Source organism: Perna viridis, chromosome 6 (assembly GCF_037379345.1).
Source record: "Perna viridis isolate PV_CMFRI_1.1 ecotype Kerala chromosome 6, ASM3737934v1, whole genome shotgun sequence".
In the NCBI taxonomy this organism is placed as follows: Eukaryota; Metazoa; Mollusca; class Bivalvia; order Mytilida; family Mytilidae; genus Perna; species Perna viridis.
This window is the reverse complement of record NC_142450.1, coordinates 49269761-49295233: the sequence shown is the minus strand read 5'-3', so window position 1 is coordinate 49295233 and position 25473 is coordinate 49269761. Positions and strand designations below refer to the sequence as shown.

The 25473-nt window shown below is 34.3% G+C and overlaps 10 non-coding genes across 10 annotated transcripts; all 10 read right to left on the bottom strand.

The window, feature by feature from the left end:
* Positions 1 to 5115: 5115 nt before the first annotated feature.
* On the bottom strand, positions 5116 to 5188 carry Trnaf-gaa (transfer RNA phenylalanine (anticodon GAA)). The gene has a single exon. It is a non-coding gene; the product is annotated as a tRNA-Phe (tRNA).
* Positions 5189 to 5791: 603 nt separating this feature from the next.
* Positions 5792 to 5864, bottom strand: Trnaf-gaa (transfer RNA phenylalanine (anticodon GAA)). Its single transcript has one exon. It is a non-coding gene; the product is annotated as a tRNA-Phe (tRNA).
* A 603-nt stretch (positions 5865 to 6467) lies between these two features.
* Trnaf-gaa (transfer RNA phenylalanine (anticodon GAA)) lies at positions 6468 to 6540 on the bottom strand. The gene has a single exon. It is a non-coding gene; the product is annotated as a tRNA-Phe (tRNA).
* A 6567-nt stretch (positions 6541 to 13107) lies between these two features.
* Positions 13108 to 13180, bottom strand: Trnaf-gaa (transfer RNA phenylalanine (anticodon GAA)). Its single transcript has one exon. It is a non-coding gene; the product is annotated as a tRNA-Phe (tRNA).
* A 603-nt stretch (positions 13181 to 13783) lies between these two features.
* On the bottom strand, positions 13784 to 13856 carry Trnaf-gaa (transfer RNA phenylalanine (anticodon GAA)). The gene has a single exon. It is a non-coding gene; the product is annotated as a tRNA-Phe (tRNA).
* A 603-nt stretch (positions 13857 to 14459) lies between these two features.
* On the bottom strand, positions 14460 to 14532 carry Trnaf-gaa (transfer RNA phenylalanine (anticodon GAA)). Its single transcript has one exon. It is a non-coding gene; the product is annotated as a tRNA-Phe (tRNA).
* A 603-nt stretch (positions 14533 to 15135) lies between these two features.
* Trnaf-gaa (transfer RNA phenylalanine (anticodon GAA)) lies at positions 15136 to 15208 on the bottom strand. The gene has a single exon. It is a non-coding gene; the product is annotated as a tRNA-Phe (tRNA).
* Positions 15209 to 17878: 2670 nt separating this feature from the next.
* Trnaf-gaa (transfer RNA phenylalanine (anticodon GAA)) lies at positions 17879 to 17951 on the bottom strand. Its single transcript has one exon. It is a non-coding gene; the product is annotated as a tRNA-Phe (tRNA).
* A 603-nt stretch (positions 17952 to 18554) lies between these two features.
* Trnaf-gaa (transfer RNA phenylalanine (anticodon GAA)) lies at positions 18555 to 18627 on the bottom strand. Its single transcript has one exon. It is a non-coding gene; the product is annotated as a tRNA-Phe (tRNA).
* Positions 18628 to 21296: 2669 nt separating this feature from the next.
* On the bottom strand, positions 21297 to 21369 carry Trnaf-gaa (transfer RNA phenylalanine (anticodon GAA)). Its single transcript has one exon. It is a non-coding gene; the product is annotated as a tRNA-Phe (tRNA).
* Between the last annotated feature and the right edge of the window lie 4104 nt (positions 21370 to 25473).

The following is a 25473-nucleotide window of genomic DNA, read 5'->3' as shown; positions in this document are numbered from 1 at the left end:
CCTAGTAGGATAAGTTGTTCGTAGTCTATAGAGTTCACAATATCTGCAGAACAATTCCTAAACATGTCAAATAATAAATCCTTTAAATAGTTGTGAAGTGGTTTCTGAAATGAACAAGTGACCCACAGATGAGACAAGTCTTCTGTTGATTGATTACAGCACTTACATATCTCATTATCTACAGTACCTATTTTATTTAATTTTTCAAGGGTAAATATAGAGCGATGGATCATGCGATAGTACAAACATCGGCAATCAGGCGTTAACGTTTCTTGATTGACAAGCGAGTATAAGCGTTTAAATTCTAGTTCAGGATAAAACTCCGCCCACTTCTTCTCGGCCGTAGGCTGTTCCCACGATAAAGATAAAATGACTGAATAGAAATTCTTAGTTGTACATGTATTGAAGAAAATTTCTTTGTCATTTTCGTCGATAATTTTGAGTATCGGGGTTTTGTCACCTTGGGGATTATTTACAGTTTTTACGTGTTTGTGCCATTCTAAAGGAATAGAAACGAGAATCTTTTGTAAGGATAACGCTATGTGTTCGGCATTCTCATCTGGATTATGCGATTGGATTATTTCGATTATTGCATTCGGATTTAGAAAACCTGGTACCACTTCATAGGATATGTGCTTTACTAGAAACAAGCCTGCATCTATGAAATTTTGAAAGAGGAGCATTTTATTGTTATACTTAATCTCTGGATTACAAAAAATTGGGATATTATAAATCTGGTCTGGTTCCATTTTGAAGCTGATTTTATGTTTGATTCTGTAGAATGATTCCATCATTTCTTGATAAAATACCGGAAGTTGCTTAAGCTGGCTGTTATTTAAAACCAAATACACAATATTTTCGGCAACATCAAGATTATTGATATTTGTTATGAAATAGCTAAATGCACTTTTCCAAAGAGCAGTGCAATTAGGGTCTAAATATTTATTAAGAAATTTTAATCTAAATGCTTGCATTTTTAAGTAAATATCTGGTATGTTTAAGCCACCATTAGCCTTTGCACCTATAATTGACTGGTATTTAATTAAAGGTGGTTTCCCTTTCCATAAAAAATTTAAAACTGCTGACCGGAGTTCAACTTTAATAATTTCAGGTAGGGGACAAACTGTTAGCGTATAATATAAACGCGACATGATCAAAGTAGAGACGACAGTTGCGCGACCATGGAGGGTTAGCTGACGCTTGTTCCAAAGGGAGAGAATGGACTTAATTGTTTGAATTTTGTCTCTCCAATTAAGATATTCACAAGAAACTTTATCTTTACCAACGTAAATACCTAAAACTTTTGTAACATTTTCACTTCGTTTAAGTTTTAGATTATACAATTCTTGATCCGATAATTTACCGGCTCCGAGACACATAATTTCTGATTTATCTTTATTAATTTTAGCACCTGAAGCCTGACAGTATAAGTCAAGGACCTCAAACACTTCACCTATAGACTCTTTGTCGGAAGTAAATATATTAGTATCATCGGCATGTTGAAAAACTTTACCCTCTTTCTCTGAATTGTGAATTTTAACACCTATAATATTTTTGTTTTTAAATATAGCCTGTCCGAGAGGTTCAGCGGCCAAGACGTACAGGAGAGCAGAAACGGGACAACCCTGCTTAATTGAGTTTCTAATTTTTACGTATTTAGTTTGGAATCCGTTGCATTTAATACTGCCGCTTACGTCATTATAAAAAATTTTTATCCAACGAATAAAATTTGGCCCGAATCCGAATTTTTCCAAAGCAAGATAGAGATATTCGTGATCGACTCGATCGAATGCTTTTTCTTGATCAACCTTAATCAAATACGCTTCTAAGTTGTCCTTCTCAATGACTTCTATAATGTCTCGTATGCTGGATGTTGTATCCGCGATATCGCGACCGGTTACACAACATGTCTGTGTTTCGGAGATGATACTAGGCAGAACGATTTTTAGGCGATTCGACATAACTCTTGCCAGAATTTTGTAATCGACGCAAAGTAATGAAATTGGACGAAAGTTTTTAAGATTATTTTTATCTCCTTTATTTTTGTAAACAAGATTTATCACACCATGGCGCATAGATCTAGAAAGGATTTGTTCATTTTCTATAACTTTGAAAATCTTCATAAAAATTTCACCAAATAAATCGAAAAATTTGCAAAAGAACTCAACTGTTAAACCGCAGGGACCAGGTGACTTATTTTTAGCCATCCCGAATAAGGCCGAACGAATCTCGTCTAGAGTTACCTCAGATTCCAATATTTGCATGTTTTCTTCTGTAATTTTTTCGGAAATATAGTCAAGTATCTCCGCTGCCTTATCCTTATTAATTTCAGTACAAGAGTACAAGTTTTTATAAAATCTGTGGATTTCGTTCAAAATGTCGTCGGTATTTGTGAGTAAGTTACCGTCGGGAGTTTTGAGTTCTTTTATACAGTTATTGTTTTGCCTAAACTTTTCTAATTCAAGAAAATACTTAGAGTTTCGATCGCTTTCGATCGCCCAATGGGCTTTGGACCTGAGAATGGCACCTCTACATATATCATGTTCATACTCTTTAAGTTTCATTTTGGTTTCTTCAAACTTAGTAACATTAAAATTTATATTACTTGCCGCTTGGAGGGACATTTTTTCATATTCACGCTGTAGTTTAAAATATTCTGACTTTTCTGCCTTTCTTTTATTCGTAGCAAAAAGCTTTGAAATTTGCTTAATTTTGAATTTTAAATTATCATACCACACCAGCGGTTCACTATTATATAAGTGACATTTCTTTTCATTTTCGATTAAAGTACGAATTTTTTCAGTGAACATAACGTCTTCTAATAACATGTTGTTGAAAATCCAAAGGCCGGGGCCACGCTCTACATCTACAAAGTCGACACGCATCACGACGGCGGAGTGGTCGCTAAACGTATTGTGTTTGTAATAAACATTTTTGACAAATTGTGACAAAACCCTAGAAATAAAAATGAAATCTATACGGCTTTGGCATAATTTATCACTAATAACTCTGCGCCACGAGTAACAACGGACTGAATGGTTTCTAGCTCTCCAAATATCATAAATATCACGGGTCTCGCATAATTGCACTAAACATTTAAAAGCATTATCTTCTATGTGAACTGACCTTTCTGGGCGGTCGAGTTTAGATAATGAGTTGTTAAAATCTCCGAGTAAAATGGTATTTTCTGACATGGGGATATTTTTTGATATTTTCTCAAAAAAGGCAACCTTTTCTTTCGCGACATTTGGAGCATAACAAGTTATTATATCCAATTCTCTATCGTCAACTTTTAACTTAATATGTAGATACCTGCCGTCAAAACTTTTTACATAAGAAACATTATCTTTTAATCTATTTGAAATTAAAAATCCAACACCTTGCCTATGGGTTTCAGTACATTCGGCATATATTTTGCCATTCCATAATTTACTTAAATTATTTTGAACGGACTCGTCCCAAAAAGTTTCTTGAATAGCAATAATATCAAACTTATTCTCTTCACAATATGTACTAAACAGTTCAAATTTATGCAAATCTCTAAGACCATTGACATTAATTGATACAATATTAACCATCGTAATAAGGAGGAAGGCTGCTAAAGGGTTTATGACGATGAAGGTGGAGTCTTAACAGGAAAGTTTGTGTCTAGGATTTTGTTTCAACTTCTTAATGTCCTCAGCAGTAAGTGAAGGACCTGTTACCATCTTTCTTCTTCGAATATGACCTGACCCCATTTTACAAATTTTCTTAGGGTTTTCACAATCTTCATCAGACTTATCTTTCTCAAGTTCTAGGACAGACTCGGAGTCATTTTGGTCTTTATCATCAGACTTACATGCAAAATCTGTAGTAAAAAGAGGAATACCAGAATCCGAGGCTGTCCCTTGATGCCCGAGAAACCCAGACCCCCCAAATTTATTACAAGTATCAATATTACCAACACTGTCAGTGTCCATATTTGAAACTGGTTCTTTCATAATGTTCTTTAGATTCACACAATTGTCTGTTTCAATATCTGAAATGTCCTCAATGTCAAGTGTATCATCGTCGTCCTGCACATCACCGCTACCAGTGTCGACTGTATCATCATTAGCTGTCATCAATGTTGCCTCCTCTGTATTATCATCCGAGGTCGTATCTCCGCCGTTCGTCTGCCATAGCTCTGCCTCATCAATCTCGGCTTCTGGCCGTGAATGTTCCCCCCAAGGGGTACAGTTACACTTGTGGGGGTATTTGTTGCAGGTTTTACACGGTGGCGTGTTACACATCTTTGCTAGGTGACCAGTTCTATAACACTTAAAGCATCGGTTTTCTGGACAGTTGGCGTAGACGTGACCACTTTCATAACACTTCGTGCATACCTTTTTCTGGTTGTCATGTACAACTCGGATATATTCGAAAGAGTTTATGCCAGTTGAGAACTTCATTGAATATGGTAAGCTCTGTATTTCACCAGGGAATTTGACTACTGCGAAACGTGTACCATCCGCCACCGAGGTGCCAGGGTACATCCTGCGTTTCAGAGAAGTAACAAGTTCTAAGCCTGCATCTGTTAGCTTTTTAGTAATTTCTTCATCAGTTACATAATATGAAACATTCAAAAAACTTACCAGCTTCTCTTTTGAGAAAATGGCATTTGGTTTAAACGTATTGTTCTTGATTTTAAATCCAGTGTCACAGATAAGTTCCAAAGCATCGTAATCCAACAAAGTAATTTCATATCCGTTTCCACTTTTCGGTACACACGCAGCAACTGTTCCTTCTCCGACTGCTTCTTCAACACTTTTAATAACAGCACCGGCTAATACAGATTTGTTGTCTCCAACATCAACAAACACAGTAAGTTCTTTCAGGGTTTTTCGACCTCCCCTCCCACCCGACATGGTGGAGGGAGGAAACACAGTTCAGGTTGATAAAAAGCACAAATACTTATTTAATATCACAGTTAAGGTTAATAATCCAATAAAAGAATATCCACATGTGCGGATGACTCGTAAAAACGAGAAAAACTTTTCGATTTTTCACCCAGCTCAGAAAACGTGGCCGTCGTCTAAAACCGGAAACCCCAAAATCTGTTGCAAAAAATATCCTGCCAGCCGCCGGATTGTTCCGTGCCGGAACCCGGGATTGAACCGGGGGCCTTTAGATCTTCAGTCTAACGCTCTCCCAACTGAGCTATTCCGGCTGACAACGACTGACGAGATTAATTGAGTACTTATATATATACATCACCATCGGATCTATACTATAATATCTTTTTCAGATTTCATAAATCGAAAGTTGCATCATTCTTGATTGTTGACATCAATTCAAATATGCCGAAAAGCAAGTACTTGACCGGTTATGCTGGCTAAACAAAATACCGTACATGTACAAGACCACCAACATGTCGTCGGAAAGAAGGATTTAAGGTATATTGGGGTCGATACATACACATATATGCACCCTGGCTAGCTGAATATTAGTTAGTAAAATGTTTACACGTACTTTACCATTTTCTTGTATTATCATTATGAAATTAAGTCGTACCTCTTCCATTGTCAGTCGCCAGAAAGGAGGGAAAAAGAATTATATACAAACGTCAATGTCACAACTTGAGGGCAGACTTGTTTGAAGAGAGATAATACAGCGGTTCATATAACAGGCATCTGTGCATGCACGGTTTATTCATTCTGCGCTTGAATACATGCAGTTTTAAGTATAGCAAATTAGATGCCCGAGTTACTATTATGCACCTGATGTAAAAATCTGTTGCAAAAAATATCCTGCCAGCCGCCGGATTGTTCCGTGCCGGAACCCGGGATTGAACCGGGGGCCTTTAGATCTTCAGTCTAACGCTCTCCCAACTGAGCTATTCCGGCTGACAAGGACTGACGAGATTAATTGAGTACTTATATATATACATCACCATCGGATCTATACTATAATATCTTTTTCAGATTTCATAAATCGAAAGTTGCATCATTCTTGATTGTTGACATCAATTCAAATATGCCGAAAAGCAAGTACTTGACCGGTTATGCTGGCTAAACAAAATACCGTACATGTACAAGACCACCAACATGTCGTCGGAAAGAAGGATTTAAGGTATATTGGGGTCGATACATACACATATATGCACCCTGGCTAGCTGAATATTAGTTAGTAAAATGTTTACACGTACTTTACCATTTTCTTGTATTATCATTATGAAATTAAGTCGTACCTCTTCCATTGTCAGTCGCCAGAAAGGAGGGAAAAAGAATTATATACAAACGTCAATGTCACAACTTGAGGGCAGACTTGTTTGAAGAGAGATAATACAGCGGTTCATATAACAGGCATCTGTGCATGCACGGTTTATTCATTCTGCGCTTGAATACATGCAGTTTTAAGTATAGCAAATTAGATGCCCGAGTTACTATTATGCACCTGATGTAAAAATCTGTTGCAAAAAATATCCTGCCAGCCGCCGGATTGTTCCGTGCCGGAACCCGGGATTGAACCGGGGGCCTTTAGATCTTCAGTCTAACGCTCTCCCAACTGAGCTATTCCGGCTGACAAGGACTGACGAGATTAATTGAGTACTTATATATATACATCACCATCGGATCTATACTATAATATCTTTTTCAGATTTCATAAATCGAAAGTTGCATCATTCTTGATTGTTGACATCAATTCAAATATGCCGAAAAGCAAGTACTTGACCGGTTATGCTGGCTAAACAAAATACCGTACATGTACAAGACCACCAACATGTCGTCGGAAAGAAGGATTTAAGGTATATTGGGGTCGATACATACACATATATGCACCCTGGCTAGCTGAATATTAGTTAGTAAAATGTTTACACGTACTTTACCATTTTCTTGTATTATCATTATGAAATTAAGTCGTACCTCTTCCATTGTCAGTCGCCAGAAAGGAGGGAAAAAGAATTATATACAAACGTCAATGTTACAACTTGAGGGCAGACTTGTTTGAAGAGAGATAATACAGCGGTTCATATAACAGGCATCTGTGCATGCACGGTTTATTCATTCTGCGCTTGAATACATGCAGTTTTAAGTATAGCAAATTAGATGCCCGAGTTACTATTATGCACCTGATGTAAAAATCTGTTGCAAAAAATATCCTGCCAGCCGCCGGATTGTTCCGTGCCGGAACCCGGGATTGAACCGGGGGCCTTTAGATCTTCAGTCTAACGCTTTTTTTTTTCTTGATAAAATTTTATTCACAGTAAAACATCATATAAAAGAATTATTGGGCTAATCTCCCAATAATTCACATATCACAGATCACAAATTGTCCTTAAATTACATTGACAGTATATATATGAATAAGTATATTTAAAAGTCTATCACAACATTATCATCAGAGATGCGCAGAACAGGATTGTCATTCAAGTAATATGTTTGAAACAAAGAAAAGTTCTTTTTCTGTATATAATACATGTAAGCATAATTAACATGCTTTTGAAGAACAGATTTAAAATAAGAAATAATGTGCAAAACTTTCTCATCTTTCATGACTAAATTTCTTCTTTTTACAACACAAAACCTTCTAACAGATAAAGCAGTATTAACAAAATAAAAGTTTACTTTTTTATCTTTCTTGAGTAGACCGAAATAACATAGAAAATTAAAGTCTAACATATTGATAAAGCTAGCTGAACTATTACACAATATATTATGTAAAAAGTCTTTAAAAAAGTCATTGAATCGAGTCAAACATCTACACGAAATTATAAGATGTTCTAAGTCCTCATGCATATCATCACAAACTGGACACAATGAATCATCAGTAATGCGACATCTCAATAACCTCTCCTTAGTAAATAAAACTCTATGAAATATTTTAAATGATAACTCAATCCAATCACTTGGTAAAAATGGAAAGTTCAAAATTGTTTGGACTTTTTGAGTATCAAAATCAGAACACATCTCACACCAATATTTGACAGCATTTGGTTCTTTTGATAATGATTTCAACAACATAGAATAAAAAAACTTTGTTGTACTAGGAAAAGAGTATTTTCTATTATTAACATTACATTCTATATTCAAACTGAGATTTCTACGAACATTTTCATTATTTTCTACTAAAATTTTACATTCATCAGGAATACATTGTTTTATACATTGTACTACCTTAATAATCTTAGCAGCAGATACCTGTGGAAACTTTTCAGAAACAATATCTTGAACAAACTCATCTCTCATGAATCCCTTTTTACATTCAAATGCTAAATCTTTCACTTTAATAATGCCTGCATCTATAAAAGTCTTGATATACAGCATATTACCATTATTAGTAATCAAAGGATTATTGAACAGAGGCAGGTCAAATACATTATTCAAATTGATATCAATTTCAATATAATCACGTATCTTTCCCCAAGCAAACAGCATACATTTATAAAAATCAGGTAAACTCCCCAACTGTCTCTGCTTAAATTGACAGAACAAAATCTCAATACCAAGTTTCATATCTTGTACTTTGGAAAAGAAATAAGTACAAAGATGCTTCCAAACAGCACAATACTCCACATCTAACAAACGACTTAAAAAATTAAGTCTAAAAGCATACATCTTATGTAAAATTTCTGGAAAGTTCAAACCTCCATCTAGTATTCTATTAATAACAACATCATAAGCAACCAAAGATGGTTTATCATTCCACAAAAACCCGATGCACAATTTCTTTATATCTAAATAGTATTTTTCTGGTATATTAACTACCATCAGAGTATACCAAAGTTTGCTCATTAAAAGAGTATTTATCACAGTTACTCTACCATGTATTGACAATTGTCTCATTTTCCAAAGATTCAGTATTTTTGAAATAGACTGCACTTTGCATTCCCAATTCAGACTATCACATAACTTTTTATCCTTGCCAATCCATATGCCTAAAAGCTGTAAAACCCCATCACACTCTTTAATTTTCCAAGCATCTAAATCATTTTTTGATATTTTTCCAGTACCCAATGCCAAAATTTCAGATTTATCTTTATTTAATTTTGCCCCAGATGCTTGTTCATACAATTGTAAAACATTAAATGATTCAGTTACTGAATTTTTGTCAGACAATATCAATGTATTGTCATCAGCATGTGAAAATATTTTTTCTTCAATATTCACAACAGGAATGTTAATACCTTGAATCCTATCATTCCTTTTGATCATTATACTTAAAGGTTCAGCAACTAAAACATACAATAAAGCAGATATTGGGCAACCTTGTTTAACAGAGTTTGCCAATGGAAAATATTTGGATAGGAAACCATTGCACTTGACAGTACTAAAAATATCTGTATAAAAAATTTTTATCCAAGATATAAATCTCTCCCCAAAACCAAATTTTTGTAAAACCGAAAAAAGATATTCATGCCCAACCCTGTCGAAAGCCTTTTCCTGATCTAACTTTAACAAATAACATTCTAGATTATCCATTTCAACCAAGTCAATTATGTCTCTTACAGTAACAGTAGTATCAGAGATGTCTTTACCTATTATACAACAACTCTGAGTTGGTGAAATAATCTTTGGAAGTACAAATTTAAACCTATTTGCCATGACTCTTGCTAATATTTTATAATCTACATTCAATAAACTGATAGGTCTAAAATTTTTCAAGTCAGTTTTGTCACCTCTACTTTTATAAATTAGGTTAATCATTCCATACCTCATAGACCTAGATAAAACTTTATTCTCTTCAACTGTATCATAAATATATTTCAAAACATCTTTCAACTCATTAAAAAAATATAAATAAAACTCCACCGTGAGTCCATCAGGACCAGGTGTTTTTCCTTGTTTCATACCTTTTATAGAGGTTTTTATTTCTTCAATATTAATTTCCTCATCACATTTTTCAACATCACAAACGTCAACATTGACATTAATACAATCTAACATTTTATCAATTGCTTCATAATCAGTTTGTACACAAGAAAATAGCCTTTTATAAAAACTATAAATAACATCTAAAATTTCAGCAGTTTCACTGACAACATTACCATCACAATTTTTTAAACCATTTATCATATTTCTATTCTGTCTATGTTTCTCTAAATTCAAAAAATAGGTTGTATTTTTATCACTTTCTAATGAATATTGACATTTGGATCTTATAACAGCACCATTACATCTATGTTTTTCTAAACCTTCAAGTTCCTCTTTCAACTCTAAATATTTGACATGATCTATATCATTACCACAAGCAGCCTTTATTGACAATTCTTGTAACTTATTCTGTATTCTATAATAATCTCTATATAACTCTCTCTGTTTTTCTTTACCATAGAGTTGACTTGTTTTCTTGATTTTATATTTCAAATTATCCCACCAAATTAATGGATGTGAAAAATAAAAATCTGAACCAATTTCATCAAGTAAGATATTTCTAATTTTTTCAACAAAAAAATCATCACTCAATAAGGACTTGTTAAAAATCCAAACACCAGGTCCTTTTTCAACTTCAGAAAAATCTAATTTCATACTAACAATAGAATGATCACTGAAAGATGTATCATTGTAAAAAACATTCTTTATAAATGGTTTTAAATTACAAGAAACTAAAAAATAATCAATTCTACTTTGAGTTAAAAAACTTTGTACAACTTGTTTTCTTGAAAACATTTTAACACCTACATTTCTATCTCTCCATACATCAGATAAACCTTTTTCATTTATCAATTCAGTCAGACATTTTAAAGATCTGTCAGCATAAAAAACAGTTTTCCCACTTTTGTCTAAAGGGGAAAGAGTGGTATTATAATCACCTGCTATTATAATAAATTCATCTCCATATATTTCACTTTTACAATCATTGAAAAAATTACACTTTTCACTAACATTATTTGGAGCATACAAATTAATTATGTCCAAACTTTTGTCAAGAATTTTACCTTGTATATGAACTAATCTTCCACATACACTCTCACAAACTTTAAAAACATTTTTCAACCTTTTACTTACAAGAATGGCAACCCCTTTCCTATTACAAATGCTATTACTGGCAAAAATCTCACCATCCCATACAGTTTTATCAATTTGAATATCCTCATACAATTTATCAGTCCAAAATGTTTCCTGTAAACAAACAATGTCATATTTTCTTTCAATACATAATGCAAAAATACAATCCCTTTTATTTTTGTCACACAAACCATTACAATTAAGGCTAATGAAGTTAAAAGTAGCCATCACAAAACAAAAGTTCATAACTAATGACACATTCCACTCCATTGTTACTTCATTAACTTATTTTTAACATTTGACAATCTAGCTGCCTTTAAATTAGGCTTAATCTGAAATTTATTTCGCCTTTTGATACCCAAGTAGGATTTTTTCTTACCCACAACAGTAAACTCATCACCACTCGCCAACTGACAATCACTTGTCAATGAATGAGTGTCCATTTCAAAATCATCCAAAGTATCACAAGTACTATGGCTGACTCCTCCCTGGCTTTTGATTTTATCCTGAGAGGAGACAGTATTTTCTATATTAGATATATGATCAATATCTTTAACATTATTCTCAGATACACCAGAGACATCATTAAATTCAACCAAATTAACATGGCTAACATCTACATTATTAGTAAGATTGTCCTGATCGATTTCTGATTCTACTTTTTCTTTATCTTCACCACTTACAATATCTTCAACACCATGAACCATGTCACAAACATCATCTAACACCTCAGAAACGTCATCACCATCCACTTCATGATTCTCTCCATCGTGACTAGCACCGTCACATTCATCAATACACTGGCTAGCAACACCATTCGGAACATCATCTGTGATATGGCTAGCAACACCATTATCACCATTCGCTATCGGCTCAACAATCGCCTCCACAGTTGTATGGGTAGCATCGCCATTAGTGTCAACATGACTGACATCATCACGACAACGGGAATGAACACTACTGACAACATTTTCACGTCTTCTAGTGTTCCGTGCCCATTCGTCATCTTCAGAAACATCACTTGAATCATCATTTTCTGTATGAAACATTCTGTCACTTGAATGTTGAATGTCATGATCCTTAAAAATGCCCGAGTAGGAATCAGTTTGGAATTCTGTACATGAATTACCCACGCCTGTCTTCCTCAAGGTTTCACACTTACAGTTCTCCTTCTTGTAAAAGCAGAAAGAACACTTATTTTTCAAGCATTTCCTACTAATATGACCTTGCTCGCCACACTCAAAACACTTGAAATCAGGACAATCTTTATATATGTGGTCCGGGCTAAAACACCCATGGCACACTCTAACTTGATGATTGTGGATCACACGATAGTATGCAGTTTCTTTTTCATTCACTGAGAACTTCATCGAGTAGGGGATGGATTTCATATTAGGTGGAAGTTTTGCCTTAAATACTCTTGTTCCATCATAAATATAGTTTTTCGACTTCATCTTATGTTTTTTAATTGGTGACACCACTTCAACTCCAATTTTTGAAAATCTTTCAATGATTTCAGCATCAGTTACATACATACTCAAGTTGAGTATTGAAACATATCTGAAGCTGGATTCTAATTCAGTCACTTTAAATGTTTTACCACTGACTGATAAATCACCAAGAATTGGTTCCATCATCTGCCTCTCTCTAAATACAACTTCATATCCACTGCCGGTCTTTGGCACACATGCTATAACACTTCCTCTACCACATTTCAATTCAATTTCATCAATTACTGAATCAGGTTCTACTTTTCCAGAACCTTCAAGTACACATGAAATTAAAACAGTTTTCTCCTTTGAAAATTCATTTTCAACATTAAAAGACTTTCTATTGGACCTTTCTGGTCCACTTCTTTCAAAGTTCGCCATTAGTTCTTAGATGGATCTCAAGAAAAGAATCGAGCGCACCTTTCATCCCCCTTTTTCCTGCTACGAAAAAGCAGGAAAAGGGGATATAAAACGAATATTTATATGGAAACTATTATCACTTTAAAGCAAATATCATCTAACAATGTTCAGGAAATATTTACACACAAAAATACGGCAATGAACTCACCAAACAAAGAAAAATTCTCGGACGACACAATGTTTACATCCTACAGATGATGCATCCAAAAACCGACCTCCGGATTGTTCCGTGCCGGAACCCGGGATTGAACCCGGGGCCTTTAGATCTTCAGTCTAACGCTCTCCCAACTGAGCTATTCCGGCTGACAAGGACTGACGAGATTAATTGAGTACTTATATATATACATCACCATCGGATCTATACTATAATATCTTTTTCAGATTTCATAAATCGAAAGTTGCATCATTCTTGATTGTTGATATCAATTCAAATATGCCGAAAAGCAAGTACTTGACCGGTTATGCTGGCTAAACAAAATACCGTACATGTACAAGACCACCAACATGTCGTCGGAAAGAAGGATTTAAGGTATATTGGGGTCGATACATACACATATATGCACCCTGGCTAGCTGAATATTAGTTAGTAAAATGTTTACACGTACTTTACCATTTTCTTGTATTATCATTATGAAATTAAGTCGTACCTCTTCCATTGTCAGTCGCCAGAAAGGAGGGAAAAAGAATTATATACAAACGTCAATGTCACAACTTGAGGGCAGACTTGTTTGAAGAGAGATAATACAGCGGTTCATATAACAGGCATCTGTGCATGCACGGTTTATTCATTCTGCGCTTGAATACATGCAGTTTTAAGTATAGCAAATTAGATGCCCGAGTTACTATTATGCACCTGATGTAAAAATCTGTTGCAAAAAATATCCTGCCAGCCGCCGGATTGTTCCGTGCCGGAACCCGGGATTGAACCGGGGGCCTTTAGATCTTCAGTCTAACGCTCTCCCAACTGAGCTATTCCGGCTGACAAGGACTGACGAGATTAATTGAGTACTTATATATATACATCACCATCGGATCTATACTATAATATCTTTTTCAGATTTCATAAATCGAAAGTTGCATCATTCTTGATTGTTGATATCAATTCAAATATGCCGAAAAGCAAGTACTTGACCGGTTATGCTGGCTAAACAAAATACCGTACATGTACAAGACCACCAACATGTCGTCGGAAAGAAGGATTTAAGGTATATTGGGGTCGATACATACACATATATGCACCCTGGCTAGCTGAATATTAGTTAGTAAAATGTTTACACGTACTTTACCATTTTCTTGTATTATCATTATGAAATTAAGTCGTACCTCTTCCATTGTCAGTCGCCAGAAAGGAGGGAAAAAGAATTATATACAAACGTCAATGTCACAACTTGAGGGCAGACTTGTTTGAAGAGAGATAATACAGCGGTTCATATAACAGGCATCTGTGCATGCACGGTTTATTCATTCTGCGCTTGAATACATGCAGTTTTAAGTATAGCAAATTAGATGCCCGAGTTACTATTATGCACCTGATGTAAAAATCTGTTGCAAAAAATATCCTGCCAGCCGCCGGATTGTTCCGTGCCGGAACCCGGGATTGAACCGGGGGCCTTTAGATCTTCAGTCTAACGCTCTCCCAACTGAGCTATTCCGGCTGACAAGGACTGACGAGATTAATTGAGTACTTATATATATACATCACCATCGGATCTATACTATAATATCTTTTTCAGATTTCATAAATCGAAAGTTGCATCATTCTTGATTGTTGATATCAATTCAAATATGCCGAAAAGCAAGTACTTGACCGGTTATGCTGGCTAAACAAAATACCGTACATGTACAAGACCACCAACATGTCGTCGGAAAGAAGGATTTAAGGTATATTGGGGTCGATACATACACATATATGCACCCTGGCTAGCTGAATATTAGTTAGTAAAATGTTTACACGTACTTTACCATTTTCTTGTATTATCATTATGAAATTAAGTCGTACCTCTTCCATTGTCAGTCGCCAGAAAGGAGGGAAAAAGAATTATATACAAACGTCAATGTCACAACTTGAGGGCAGACTTGTTTGAAGAGAGATAATACAGCGGTTCATATAACAGGCATCTGTGCATGCACGGTTTATTCATTCTGCGCTTGAATACATGCAGTTTTAAGTATAGCAAATTAGATGCCCGAGTTACTATTATGCACCTGATGTAAAAATCTGTTGCAAAAAATATCCTGCCAGCCGCCGGATTGTTCCGTGCCGGAACCCGGGATTGAACCGGGGGCCTTTAGATCTTCAGTCTAACGCTCTCCCAACTGAGCTATTCCGGCTGACAAGGACTGACGAGATTAATTGAGTACTTATATATATACATCACCATCGGATCTATACTATAATATCTTTTTCAGATTTCATAAATCGAAAGTTGCATCATTCTTGATTGTTGATATCAATTCAAATATGCCGAAAAGCAAGTACTTGACCGGTTATGCTGGCTAAACAAAATACCGTACATGTACAAGACCACCAACATGTCGTCGGAAAGAAGGATTTAAGGTATATTGGGGTCGATACATACACATATATGCACCCTGGCTAGCTGAATATTAGTTAGTAAAATGTTTACACGTACTTTACCATTTTCTTGTATTATCATTATGAAATTAAGTCGTACCTCTTCCATTGTCAGTCGCCAGAAAGGAGGGAAAAAGAATTATATACAAACGTCAATGTCACAACTTGAGGGCAGACTTGTTTGAAGAGAGATAATACAGCGGTTCATATAACAGGCATCTGTGCATGCACGGTTTATTCATTCTGCGCTTGAATACATGCAGTTTTAAGTATAGCAAATTAGATGCCCGAGTTACTATTATGCACCTGATGTAAAAATCTGTTGCAAAAAATATCCTGCCAGCCGCCGGATTGTTCCGTGCCGGAACCCGGGATTGAACCGGGGGCCTTTAGATCTTCAGTCTAACGCTCTTTTTTTTTTTTTTTTTTTTTTTTCATTGTAAAAATAATTTTATTCATTAATATTTACAAGGTTGTGTTGGACCGGACAATACCCGGTTTTACAAATTCAACGAATATATATATATATATATGTCTTTTAGATATACTTAATTTTGAATTTAGCCAAAGTTAGCCAATACATGTTAGAAGAAAGGAAGAAATAAAAATAGATAACAATGCTTTCTGCATACAAACACAGTTGTACATGTATCAAGTTGTATTTATATAAACAATGTCTACAAGTAATCACAATAATTAGGCAAGAACATTTTCCTTTCATCAATATGTTAAAAATCAAAAATGAAACACAAGTGAATCCATTTCTAGTCTTAAGAGTGGATTTCTATTAAGATAATATTTATAAAACTGGTTCATTTTGTTTTTCACTCTATATAAAGCAAAAGCATATTCAATGTATCTCTGAATTGTATATTTGAAAAAACGGACTGTTTCGATATTTTTGTTTTCAAACACTTTCAAATTACGTGATTTATAAATGACAAGTCTAGCTACACAAATCATGTAGTTCAAAAAGTATGTATTTATAAGCTTTGAAGTATTCAAATAACCTAGTAGGATAAGTTGTTCGTAGTCTATAGAGTTCACAATATCTGCAGAACAATTCCTAAACATGTCAAATAATAAATCCTTTAAATAGTTGTGAAGTGGTTTCTGAAATGAACAAGTGACCCACAGATGAGACAAGTCTTCTGTTGATTGATTACAGCACTTACATATCTCATTATCTACAGTACCTATTTTATTTAATTTTTCAAGGGTAAATATAGAGCGATGTATCATGCGATAGTACAAACATCGGCAATCAGGCGTTAACGTTTCTTGATTGACAAGCGAGTATAAGCGTTTAAATTCTAGTTCAGGATAAAACTCCGCCCACTTCTTCTCGGCCGTAGGCTGTTCCCACGATAAAGATAAAATGACTGAATAGAAATTCTTAGTTGTACATGTATTGAAGAAAATTTCTTTGTCATTTTCGTCGATAATTTTGAGTATCGGGGTTTTGTCACCTTGGGGATTATTTACAGTTTTTACGTGTTTGTGCCATTCTAAAGGAATAGAAACGAGAATCTTTTGTAAGGATAACGCTATGTGTTCGGCATTCTCATCTGGATTATGCGATTGGATTATTTCGATTATTGCATTCGGATTTAGAAAACCTGGTACCACTTCATAGGATATGTGCTTTACTAGAAACAAGCCTGCATCTATGAAATTTTGAAAGAGGAGCATTTTATTGTTATACTTAATCTCTGGATTACAAAAAATTGGGATATTATAAATCTGGTCTGGTTCCATTTTGAAGCTGATTTTATGTTTGATTCTGTAGAATGATTACGCTCTCCCAACTGAGCTATTCCGGCTGACAAGGACTGACGAGATTAATTGAGTACTTATATATATACATCACCATCGGATCTATACTATAATATCTTTTTCAGATTTCATAAATCGAAAGTTGCATCATTCTTGATTGTTGATATCAATTCAAATATGCCGAAAAGCAAGTACTTGACCGGTTATGCTGGCTAAACAAAATACCGTACATGTACAAGACCACCAACATGTCGTCGGAAAGAAGGATTTAAGGTATATTGGGGTCGATACATACACATATATGCACCCTGGCTAGCTGAATATTAGTTAGTAAAATGTTTACACGTACTTTACCATTTTCTTGTATTATCATTATGAAATTAAGTCGTACCTCTTCCATTGTCAGTCGCCAGAAAGGAGGGAAAAAGAATTATATACAAACGTCAATGTCACAACTTGAGGGCAGACTTGTTTGAAGAGAGATAATACAGCGGTTCATATAACAGGCATCTGTGCATGCACGGTTTATTCATTCTGCGCTTGAATACATGCAGTTTTAAGTATAGCAAATTAGATGCCCGAGTTACTATTATGCACCTGATGTAAAAATCTGTTGCAAAAAATATCCTGCCAGCCGCCGGATTGTTCCGTGCCGGAACCCGGGATTGAACCGGGGGCCTTTAGATCTTCAGTCTAACGCTCTCCCAACTGAGCTATTCCGGCTGACAAGGACTGACGAGATTAATTGAGTACTTATATATATACATCACCATCGGATCTATACTATAATATCTTTTTCAGATTTCATAAATCGAAAGTTGCATCATTCTTGATTGTTGATATCAATTCAAATATGCCGAAAAGCAAGTACTTGACCGGTTATGCTGGCTAAACAAAATACCGTACATGTACAAGACCACCAACATGTCGTCGGAAAGAAGGATTTAAGGTATATTGGGGTCGATACATACACATATATGCACCCTGGCTAGCTGAATATTAGTTAGTAAAATGTTTACACGTACTTTACCATTTTCTTGTATTATCATTATGAAATTAAGTCGTACCTCTTCCATTGTCAGTCGCCAGAAAGGAGGGAAAAAGAATTATATACAAACGTCAATGTCACAACTTGAGGGCAGACTTGTTTGAAGAGAGATAATACAGCGGTTCTTATAACAGGCATCTGTGCATGCACGGTTTATTCATTCTGCGCTTGAATACATGCAGTTTTAAGTATAGCAAATTAGATGCCCGAGTTACTATTATGCACCTGATGTAAAAATCTGTTGCAAAAAATATCCTGCCAGCCGCCGGATTGTTCCGTGCCGGAACCCGGGATTGAACCGGGGGCCTTTAGATCTTCAGTCTAACGCTCTCCCAACTGAGCTATTCCGGCTGACAAGGACTGACGAGATTAATTGAGTACTTATATATATACATCACCATCGGATCTATACTATAATATCTTTTTCAGATTTCATAAATCGAAAGTTGCATCATTCTTGATTGTTGATATCAATTCAAATATGCCGAAAAGCAAGTACTTGACCGGTTATGCTGGCTAAACAAAATACCGTACATGTACAAGACCACCAACATGTCGTCGGAAAGAAGGATTTAAGGTATATTGGGGTCGATACATACACATATATGCACCCTGGCTAGCTGAATATTAGTTAGTAAAATGTTTACACGTACTTTACCATTTTCTTGTATTATCATTATGAAATTAAGTCGTACCTCTTCCATTGTCAGTCGCCAGAAAGGAGGGAAAAAGAATTATATACAAACGTCAATGTCACAACTTGAGGGCAGACTTGTTTGAAGAGAGATAATACAGCGGTTCATATAACAGGCATCTGTGCATGCACGGTTTATTCATTCTGCGCTTGAATACATGCAGTTTTAAGTATAGCAAATTAGATGCCCGAGTTACTATTATGCACCTGATGTAAAAATCTGTTGCAAAAAATATCCTGCCAGCCGCCGGATTGTTCCGTGCCGGAACCCGGGATTGAACCGGGGGCCTTTAGATCTTCAGTCTAACGCTCTTTTTTTTTTTTTTTTTTTTTTTCATTGTAAAAATAATTTTATTCATTAATATTTACAAGGTTGTGTTGGACCGGACAATACCCGGTTTTACAAATTCAACGAATATATATATATATATATGTCTTTTAGATATACTTAATTTTGAATTTAGCCAAAGTTAGCCAATACATGTTAGAAGAAAGGAAGAAATAAAAATAGATAACAATGCTTTCTGCATACAAACACAGTTGTACATGTATCAAGTTGTATTTATATAAACAATGTCTACAAGTAATCACAATAATTAGGCAAGAACATTTTCCTTTCATCAATATGTTAAAAATCAAAAATGAAACACAAGTGAATCCATTTCTAGTCTTAAGAGTGGATTTCTATTAAGATAATATTTATAAAACTGGTTCATTTTGTTTTTCACTCTATATAAAGCAAAAGCATATTCAATGTATCTCTGAATTGTATATTTGAAAAAACGGACTGTTTCGATATTTTTGTTTTCAAACACTTTCAAATTACGTGATTTATAAATGACAAGTCTAGCTACACAAATCATGTAGTTCAAAAAGTATGTATTTATAAGCTTTGAAGTATTCAAATAACCTAGTAGGATAAGTTGTTCGTAGTCTATAGAGTTCACAATATCTGCAGAACAATTCCTAAACATGTCAAATAATAAATCCTTTAAATAGTTGTGAAGTGGTTTCTGAAATGAACAAGTGACCCACAGATGAGACAAGTCTTCTGTTGATTGATTACAGCACTTACATATCTCATTATCTACAGTACCTATTTTATTTAATTTTTCAAGGGTAAATATAGAGCGATGTATCATGCGATAGTACAAACATCGGCAATCAGGCGTTAACGTTTCTTGATTGACAAGCGAGTATAAGCGTTTAAATTCTAGTTCAGGATAAAACTCCGCCCACTTCTTCTCGGCCGTAGGCTGTTCCCACGATAAAGATAAAATGACTGAATAGAAATTCTTAGTTGTACATGTATTGAAGAAAATTTCTTTGTCATTTTCGTCGATAATTTTGAGTATCGGGGTTTTGTCACCTTGGGGATTATTTACAGTTTTTACGTGTTTGTGCCATTCTAAAGGAATAGAAACGAGAATCTTTTGTAAGGATAACGCTATGTGTTCGGCATTCTCATCTGGATTATGCGATTGGATTATTTCGATTATTGCATTCGGATTTAGAAAACCTGGTACCACTTCATAGGATATGTGCTTTACTAGAAACAAGCCTGCATCTATGAAATTTTGAAAGAGGAGCATTTTATTGTTATACTTAATCTCTGGATTACAAAAAATTGGGATATTATAAATCTGGTCTGGTTCCATTTTGAAGCTGATTTTATGTTTGATTCTGTAGAATGATTACGCTCTCCCAACTGAGCTATTCCGGCTGACAAGGACTGACGAGATTAATTGAGTACTTATATATATACATCACCATCGGATCTATACTATAATATCTTTTTCAGATTTCATAAATCGAAAGTTGCATCATTCTTGATTGTTGATATCAATTCAAATATGCCGAAAAGCAAGTACTTGACCGGTTATGCTGGCTAAACAAAATACCGTACATGTACAAGACCACCAACATGTCGTCGGAAAGAAGGATTTAAGGTATATTGGGGTCGATACATACACATATATGCACCCTGGCTAGCTGAATATTAGTTAGTAAAATGTTTACACGTACTTTACCATTTTCTTGTATTATCATTATGAAATTAAGTCGTACCTCTTCCATTGTCAGTCGCCAGAAAGGAGGGAAAAAGAATTATATACAAACGTCAATGTCACAACTTGAGGGCAGACTTGTTTGAAGAGAGATAATACAGCGGTTCATATAACAGGCATCTGTGCATGCACGGTTTATTCATTCTGCGCTTGAATACATGCAGTTTTAAGTATAGCAAATTAGATGCCCGAGTTACTATTATGCACCTGATGTAAAAATCTGTTGCAAAAAATATCCTGCCAGCCGCCGGATTGTTCCGTGCCGGAACCCGGGATTGAACCGGGGGCCTTTAGATCTTCAGTCTAACGCTCTCCCAACTGAGCTATTCCGGCTGACAAGGACTGACGAGATTAATTGAGTACTTATATATATACATCACCATCGGATCTATACTATAATATCTTTTTCAGATTTCATAAATCGAAAGTTGCATCATTCTTGATTGTTGATATCAATTCAAATATGCCGAAAAGCAAGTACTTGACCGGTTATGCTGGCTAAACAAAATACCGTACATGTACAAGACCACCAACATGTCGTCGGAAAGAAGGATTTAAGGTATATTGGGGTCGATACATACACATATATGCACCCTGGCTAGCTGAATATTAGTTAGTAAAATGTTTACACGTACTTTACCATTTTCTTGTATTATCATTATGAAATTAAGTCGTACCTCTTCCATTGTCAGTCGCCAGAAAGGAGGGAAAAAGAATTATATACAAACGTCAATGTCACAACTTGAGGGCAGACTTGTTTGAAGAGAGATAATACAGCGGTTCATATAACAGGCATCTGTGCATGCACGGTTTATTCATTCTGCGCTTGAATACATGCAGTTTTAAGTATAGCAAATTAGATGCCCGAGTTACTATTATGCACCTGATGTAAAAATCTGTTGCAAAAAATATCCTGCCAGCCGCCGGATTGTTCCGTGCCGGAACCCGGGATTGAACCGGGGGCCTTTAGATCTTCAGTCTAACGCTCTTTTTTTTCTCTTGATAAAAGTTTATTCACAGAAATATATTTACATGTAAAAGAATTGTTGGGCTAATCTCCCACTAATTCACATATCACAGATAACAATTAATAATATCATGTATGTTAAGTCAATCTTCCATATTATATAGTGGCTTGCATACTAAAAGTCAATGACAACATTTTCGTCACAGATACGTAAAACAGGATTTCTTTTCAAGTAGTATTTTTCAAACAATGAAAAGTTCTTCTTTTTATAATACATATAAGCATAATTTACATGTCGCTGAAGTACGGACTTAAAATAATTTTGAATATCTAGTACTTTCTCATCTTTCACAGCTACATTTCTCCTTTTCACAACACAAAATTTTCTAAATGCTAAGACAGTATTAACAAAATAATAGTTACTGTTTTTATCTTTCTCAGTTAATCCAAAATAACATAGAAAATTAAAATCAAGCATATTGACATATCTTGTAGAGCTATTGCACAAAATATTATGTAGGAAATCCTTCAAAAAGTTGTTGAATTTAGTTAAACATCTACATGAAATTATAAGATGTTCCAAATCTTCATGTACATCATAACATACTGGACATAAAGAATCAATAGTAATATGACATCTGAATAATCTCTCCTTCGTAAATAAAACTCTATGGAAAATTTTAAACGATGTTTCAATACAGTCACTAGGTAAAAATTGAAAATTCAAAACATTTTGAACCCTTTGTACATTAAAATCACTAAATACTTCATACCAGTAGCTGACAGCATTTGGCATTATTGTGCTAGTTTCTAAGAGCATACCATAACAAATTTTTGCCGTTCTAGGTAATGTATATTTTTTACCATTATCATTATACACTACATTCAGAACAGGTTTATTATAGTTATATGCATTTTCTCTAACTAAACGTTTTACCTGTTCTGGAATACACTGCTTAATACACTGAACTACATCAACAATTCTATCAGCAACTAACTCAGGAAACCTTTGAGAGACTATATCCTGTACATATTTGTTCTTCAAAAAACCTTTTTTACATTCAAATGCCAAGTCTTTAATTTTAACTATTCCTGCATCTACAAAGGGTTTAATATACAACATTTTCCCATCATTTACTATCATTGGATTATAAAACAATGGAATATCAAATACATTATTCACATTTATATCAATTTCCATATGAGTACGAATCTTTCCCCAAGCATATAACATACACTTATAAAAATCAGGTAAAATACCTAATTGTCTATTATTAAGATCACAAAATAGAATTTCCATACCAAGATTCATATCTAGAACTTTTGATAAAAAATAAGTGCAAGTATGTTTCCACACTGCATTATAATCATTATCTAACAATCGACTTAAAAATTTAAGTCTAAAAGCATACATTTTGTGAAATATATCTGGAAAATTTAAACCACCATTCAAAACTCTATTTATTATAACATCATATGCAACCAATGATGGCTTATTATTCCACAAAAAATCTACACACATCTTTTTAATGTCTAAATAGTATTTCTCAGGTATATTAACCACCATTAGAGTATACCATAATTTACTCATCAACAAGGTATTTATAACCGTTACTCTACCCTGTATTGATAAATGTCTCATTTTCCAAAAATTCAATAATTTTGAAATAGATTGCGCTTTGCAATCCCAATTTAAATTATCACAAACAGTTTTGTCTTTGCCAATCCATATACCTAAAAGCTGAAGAACCCCATCACACTCTTTAATATTCCAAGCATCTATTTCTTGTTTCGATATCTTTCCGGTACCCAATGCCAAAATTTCAGATTTATCTTTATTCAATTTTGCCCCAGATGCTTGTTCATATAAATTTAAAACTCCAAAGGCCTCATTTACTGAATTTTTGTCAGACAATATCAATGTTGTATCATCTGCATGTGAAAATATTTTCTCCTCACCAGATGCATTGGGAATTTGTATACCATGAATTCTATCATTCCTTTTAATCATAATACTCAAGGGTTCAGCAACTAACACATATAACAAAGCTGATATAGGACACCCTTGTTTTACAGAGTTCTTTAATTGAAAATACTTGGACAAAAAACCATTGAATTTGACAGTGCTGAAAATGTCAGTATAAAATATCTTTATCCATGAAATGAATCTCTCCCCAAATCCAAATTTCTGCAATACAGAAAATAAGTAGTCATGTCCAACTCTGTCAAATGCCTTTTCCTGATCAAGTTTCAGCAAATAACATTCCAAATCATCCATTTCTATTAATTCTATAATATCTCTGATACTTACTGTAGTATCAGAAATATCTTTACCAATAATACAACAACTCTGATTTGGTGATATAATCTTTGGTAATACAAATTTAAATCTGTTGGCCATTACTCTGGCTAAAATTTTATAATCAACATTTAACAAAGTTATAGGTCTGAAGTTTTTCAGGTCAGACTTGTCACCTCTATTCTTATAAATCAGGTTAATCATTCCATATCTCATAGATCTTGACAAAATTTTATTGTCTCCAATACAGTCATAAATATATTTCAATACCGGTTTCAACTCACTAAAAAAGTATAAATAAAATTCTACAGTAAGCCCATCAGGGCCAGGTGTTTTACCCTTTTTCATGCCTTTTATAGAGGTTTCAATTTCATCACTAGTAATTTCACAATCACAGTTTTCAATATCACAATTTTCAACACTAACGTTAACACAATCTAACATTTCCTCTATTGCCTCATGATCAGTTTGAACACAAGAAAAGAGTTTCTCATAAAAATTGTGTACAACATCTAACATTTCAGCAGAATCATTGACAACAACACCATCACAATTTTTTAAACTACATATCATATTTCTGTTTTGTCTATGTTTCTCTAAACTTAAGAAATAAGCTGTATTCTTATCACTTTCAATTGAATACTGACATTTTGATCTAATAATAGCACCATTACATTTGTGTTTTTCTAAACTTTCTAATTCATCTTTCAATTCTAAATATTTGACATGATCAATTGATATACCACAAGCTGACTTCACAGACATTTCTTGCAGCTTATTTTGTAACCTAAAATACTCTCTATTTAATTCTTTTTGTTTCTCTTTTCCATATATTTGGCTGACTTTCTTTACTCTATATTTCAAATTATCCCACCAAATAAGTGGATTTGACAAATAAAAATCAGAACCAATTTCATCAAATAAAATTTGTCTAATCTTTTCAACATAAACATCATCATTTAATAAGGTTTCATTAAAAAGCCAAACACCAGGTCCTTTTTCAACTTCAGAGAAATCAAGTTTCATATTTACAATGCTATGATCACTAAAGCATGTGTCGCTATAAAAAATATTTCTTATACATGATTTTAAATTACTAGATACCAAAATATAATCAATCCTACTTTGTGTTAAAAAACCTTGAACTACCTGTTTTCTAGAAAACATTTTG